Source organism: Galeopterus variegatus, unplaced genomic scaffold (assembly GCF_000696425.1).
Source record: "Galeopterus variegatus unplaced genomic scaffold, G_variegatus-3.0.2 Scaffold5984, whole genome shotgun sequence".
Lineage (NCBI taxonomy): Eukaryota > Metazoa > Chordata > Mammalia > Dermoptera > Cynocephalidae > Galeopterus > Galeopterus variegatus.
In genome coordinates, this window is record NW_007732095.1 from 51,749 (window position 1) to 57,748 (window position 6,000).

A 6,000-nucleotide genomic window follows, 5' to 3' on the forward strand; every position below is an offset into this window, starting at 1 on the left:
GCCCAGGAAGGACAGTCACAGTCCACTGCCCAGGCAGGCCTGGATGCCCCTCTGTGCCTCACACCAAGTGTTCCGGGTGTCACTGCTTTTGGCTCAGCAGGGACAGCCACTTATTCACCTTGAGGTCCTCACTCAGGAACACGGCCTCATGGTTACCTCTGTCAACCCTGAGACACTATTAAATATGATGCCTGGCTTTCCCAATGCTACTCAAGGCTGTGCTTTTAGGGGGACTTTGAAAATCAACAAGCAAGGGTGCAATTTTAAACATGCAAAATAACCATAACCAACATTCGTCTAGTCCACGAGTATTTCCAGAGCACCTTCTACATGCTGGCACCATCGTGAGTACTGGGATGAGAGGGGACCACAGGCAAAGCCCCTGCCTGATTGGAACTTATGTGCAAGTGGAGAGAAACAGAAAACAGATAAACCATGACACATGAGCTAACGGGAGGTTAGGCAGAGAATCAAAACAGAGGGCTGGGCTAGGAATGGAAAATGGTCAGACTGAACGAGTGGAGAGGTCCTCCCAGGTGACCAGGAACCTGAAATGTGAAAGAGAAGATGCGGGGAGGGGGTGGGGAGCAGGGGCGGGGCCTACGGTGGGTGGGGTGGGCTTGCTGGGCCCAGCGGGTGGGGGGCAGGTCCCAGCCATCAGCAGCAGCAGGTGGAGGGCAGGGGTGGGGCCCTGGGCTCACTCCCCACGTGCCCAGCAGCAGCTGCTGAGGGCGTCCCCAGCCCCGGCTGGTCCTGGCTAAACAGACCTTGGGTAACCACCCCTGCCTGGAAGTGTCGTGACTGCGATGCTGCTGTTTATTGGCACCACACCGGCCTTTCACCTGCAGAACACGGAGCATCACAGGGAAAGGAATTTCAGTGGTTTTTCCAGCATAAAAGGCTGTGACACTGCCTGCAGCGGCACTCTCTCTCCCTGTACCTCCTGGTGTAGGGACAATCAGATCTGAAAAGGCCACCTGTGCCCCCTGGGATCCATCCTTCTTTCTCACCTGGGCACTCAGCCAGCACAGCCCTGGCTGGGGATCCTGTCCCTGTCCCAGGAGGATTAGGCAGCGGCAGGGGGGCTGAGGCAAAGGTACACTGCTGATCACAGTGATGCAGACCGCGGGCAGAGAGAGCAGAGGGCATCACAGGGAGGCTGGGGAAGAAAGGCCACTGCTCCTCAGCCCTCCTGGCTACATGCCCGTGTGGGACCAAGACTGTGGCTGGATCATGGTCTCAGAGGCCTCTGGCAGACGGTCACCTACCACACACGGGTTAGTTCACGTTTACAAAACGAAGTCTCCCATAATGAGACTGCAGGAGACACCCCACCCCACATATCCATTCTGGGGGCAAGGGGGTGGAGGGGGGTCTGGCCAACACGGTGATCCCACCTCTGCACTGTGTGCGTTTATATTCTGGAATTCTAACAATCACAGGCAGACACAGGCAAGAATCCCATCTTGCTGGGAACACATGACCAGAGTGAACATGCGACCAGAGCAAACACATGAGAAGCCCCACCAAAAGCCTGCAAGGGCCACACTCATCTAAAAGTCAGGGGATGCAGCTTGTGCTTATCAGAAAGTACACAGGGCCACTGCGAATGCAAGTTTTGCCTTCTGAGTTCACACAGAGGGAAATTCCCAACAGAACAGCTGGTACAAGTCCCCTGAGCACAAGCCTCGGTGGCAGCAGGAGAAGGACCTTGTGATCTTAGCTCCTCCAGCAAACAAACACTCCTCCTGTGCCCTCGCCCTAGTGTGGCTATTGGCCTTTTTCAGTTTTTTAAGATGGAAGGAGCAATACTAAAGGAAGTGCTCCTAAATATTTTACAGAAACCACCCAGGTAGAAGGAACAACCAGTACCAAGGTAAGAGTCAGAAATCAGAACTGCCAAGTGGAAGTTACCCAAGATGAAGTCTGCCCCATCTCCCACTCTACCAGGGTCAGCTCCTTCCACGCCTCGTCTCCCAATAAAATGACAAAAGAAAGGGGAGAAGAGAGCCACCCTAACCACATCCCACAGCATCAGAGGCTTCCCCAGAAGCAAGTGCAGCCTGGCCGTCTGCGAGAACGCCTAAAAGCAGCTGCTGCGTCTGTTCCGCATCCTCCAGCATCAGTTCTGTGAGTCACGCTCGAGGTCTGGCCGCAGTCAGACCCTACAGGCTGTGACGACTAAAAGCAGGGTTTCTTCTGCTACCATTTTGGAAAGTTCCAAAGGAAATTAAGTACTCTGCAGAATGAGCCCAAGGGAGCTCCGGTACTGCTAGGCCTGGGGCAGCGCCGAATCAGGACACACCCAGGATGCCCAACCCCCAGCACCCACCTTCACCCTGACATAGTCAGCAATTTACCTGCCTCACTCTCCCCTGGCGAAGCTCATGGAAGAAAGCCCCTGCCAAGCCCCTCCACCACGACAGAGACCACAGAGACCATAGGGCCCCCAAAGCCTAAATTATTATTTGGCCTCTTTTGGAAAAAGTTTGCCTACGCCTGATCTAAAATTTAGTAATAGAGATGAAAGAAAACAGAACCGGCTGTAAAAAAGGCATGAAAAAATGATTACCAATAGAGTGCCAGGGGAGGTGAAAAGAAAAAGACAACTTCTCGCTCAGGATAATGGACAGTGCCCATCAGAGTCCAGCAGACTGACAGTGTCACGGGTTAGGGGCCACAGCTGTTCCGTCATCAGCACATAGATCCTGCCCAATTCCAGGTGTGCAATGGGATGCGATACATATCTAGCGAATGGAAGAATGGATGGATGGACGAACAAAGCAGAAGGGACCCCAAAGATGATACACACAGGATCCTGGGCACAGGACAGAGAGGGGGAGGTTTCCTGGAGAATGTGACTGTCCCCTGACTCTATAGGACCATAATTAGTATTTAGACAAGGTCAGAATAAAGACAAATCACTTTTATTTAGAAATACTCGGCGTCCTCCATCCAATAGAACAAGAAGCCCTTGAAATGAATGACAGGGAATTTCGAGTGTTAATTCTAAAGAGGCTGAATGAGATACAAGAAAACACAGCTAGACAGCATGATGAAACCAGAAAAAACATTCAAGACATGAAAGACCAAATGTACAAGGAAATCACTGTCATAAAAAAAAACGTAGCAGAACTTGCTGAAATGAAGAAGTTATTCAGCGAAATAAAAAACACATTGGAGAGTTTAACTAGCAGGATAACGGAAGTCGAAGAGAGAACCTCGGTTCTTGAAGATGGGCTCTTTGGAATAATACAAACAGACAAGAAAAAAGATAAAAGTATCAAAGAAATCGAAGACAATCAGAGAGAAATATTAGACAACCTTAAGCGCTCAAATATCCGAATCATGGGTATTTCAGAAGGGGAGGAAAAAAGTGAATGTATTGAAAACATATTCAGCAAAATAGTGGCAGAAAACTTCCCAGACATAAGAAAAACCACAGATCTACAGATCCAAGAAGCTCAACGATCCCCAAACGTATTCAACCCAAAAAGGGATTCACCAAGGCATATTATAGTCAAAATGACAAAACTCAAAGACAAAGAGAGAATCTTGAAAGCTGCAAGAGAGAAGCACCAAATCACCTATAAGGGGGATCCAATCAGGTTAACGTCAGACTTCTCAACACAAACCCTAAAGGCCAGAAGGGAATGGGATGATATATTTAAAATACTAAAAGACAAAGATTGCCAACCAAGAATACTCTACCCTGCAAGGCTGTCCTTCCGAAATGAAGGGCAAATAGTACATTTCTCAGACAAACAAAAACTGCGGGAGTTCATCACCACACGACCACCCTTACAAGCAATTCTCAAGGGAGTACTGGGATTGGATCCCGGAAGATAATTACCACTCCCATAACAATCCAAGTAAAATAAAAACTCACTACTATAAGAAAAATGACTATCATGAAAAGAAAACAAACGATCATAATCACCAGAGGCAACCTCAGGAACCAACAAACACAGAAAACAAACAGCAAAACAGAAAGCAAGGAACAAACATCACTCAAGAAAATCAAAAAAATAATTAAATGCTAGGAATAAAGCAACACCTCTCAATAACAACCCTTAATGTCAAGGGTTTAAATTCACCAATCAAAAGACACAGATTGGCTGACTGGATAAGAAAGATCAACCCAACTATATGCTGCCTACAAGAGACCCACCTCACCCATAAAGACTCACATAGATTAAGAGTGAAAGGATGGAAAAAGATCTTCCAAGCAAACAGAAAAGAAAAACGAGCTGGAGTAGCTATACTAATATCAGACAAAATAGACTTTAAACTAAAAACCAAAAAAAGAGACAATGAGGGTCACTACATAATGATAAAAGGACTGATACATCAAGAAGACATAACAATCATAAATATGTATGCACCCAATGTTGGAGCACCCAGATTCATAAAACAAACTCTATTAGAACTAAAAAAGGAAATAGACACTAATACTATAATAGCAGGCGACCTGAACACCCCACTGTCAATTTTGGATAGATCAACCAGGCAAAGAATTAGCAGAGAAACACAAGAACTTAACAAAACTTTAGACCAATTGGACATGGCAGATATCTACAGAACATTCCATCCAACAACCTCAGAATATTCATTCTTCTCATCAGCACATGGATCATTCTCCAGGATAGATCACATATTAGGACACAAATCAAGTCTCAACAAATTCAAAAAAATTGGAATTATCCCATGTATTTTCTCAGACCACAATGGATTAAAACTAGAAATCAATAATAAACAAAACACTGGAAAGTATACAAACACATGGAAATTAAACAGCATTCTACTTAACGATACATGGGTCCAAGAAGAAATCAAACAGGAAATAAAAAAATTTATTGAAACTAATGAAAATAATGATACATCATACCAAAACTTGTGGGATACAGCAAAGGCAGTACTAAGGGGGAAATTTATTGCATTAAATGCCTACCTCAGAAAAATGGAAAGCTGGCAAGTGAACAATCTAATAAAGCGCCTTAAAGAACTAGAAAAACAAGAACAATCCAAACCTAAAGTTAGCAGAAGGAAAGAAATCATCAAGATCAGAGCAGAACTTAACGAAATTGAAACCCAAAAAACAATACAAAAGATCAACAAATCAAAAAGTTGGTTTTTTGAAAAGATAAACAAAATCGACAAACCACTTGCATGGCTAACAAAAAAAAGAAGAGAGAAGATTCAAATAACAAAAATTAGAAATGAAAAAGGTGATATTACAACTGACCCAAATGAAATACAAGGAATCATCCGAGACTACTATAAACAGCTATACGCCAACAAGTTCGAAAACCTGGAGGAAATGGATAAATTTCTGGACTCACACAAGCTTCCAAAATTAAACCAAGAAGATATAGAAAACCTGAACAGACCGATAACATTAAAGGAGACTGAAGATGTTATCAGAAAGCTCCCAACAAAGAAAAGCCCAGGACCAGATGGATTCACAGCAGAATTTTACCAAACATTCAAAGAGGAAATGACACCGATTCTTTACAAACTATTCCAAAAGATTGAAACAGAAGCAAAGCTTCCAAACACATTCTACGAAGCAAACATCATCCTGATACCAAAACCAGATAAAGATATAACCAAGAAAGAAAACTACAGGCCAATATCCTTGATGAATATAGATGCAAAAATCCTCAATAAAATATTAGCAAACAGAATACAACAACACATATGCAAGATCATTCACCACGATCAAGTGGGATTCATCCCAGGGAAGCAAGGTTGGTTCAACATACACAAATCAATAAATGTGATACACCAAATTAATAAAATCAAATGCAAGGACCATATGATCATGTCTATAGATGCTGAAAAAGCATTTGATAAAATCCAACACTCATTCATGACAAAGACCCTTTATAAATTAGGTATAGAGGAAAAGTATCTAAACATAATCAAAGCCATATATAATAAACCCATCGCCATTATCATTCTGAACGTGGAAAAACTGAAAGCTTTTCCTTTAAGAAC

General features: G+C 44.1%; 1 protein-coding gene across 1 annotated transcript in view; it reads right to left on the reverse strand.

The window, feature by feature from the left end:
• Positions 1 to 6,000, reverse strand: part of DENND3 (DENN/MADD domain containing 3) — a 66,558-nt gene that overhangs the window by 33,877 nt on the left and 26,681 nt on the right. The gene's annotated exons all lie outside the window — the stretch shown is intronic.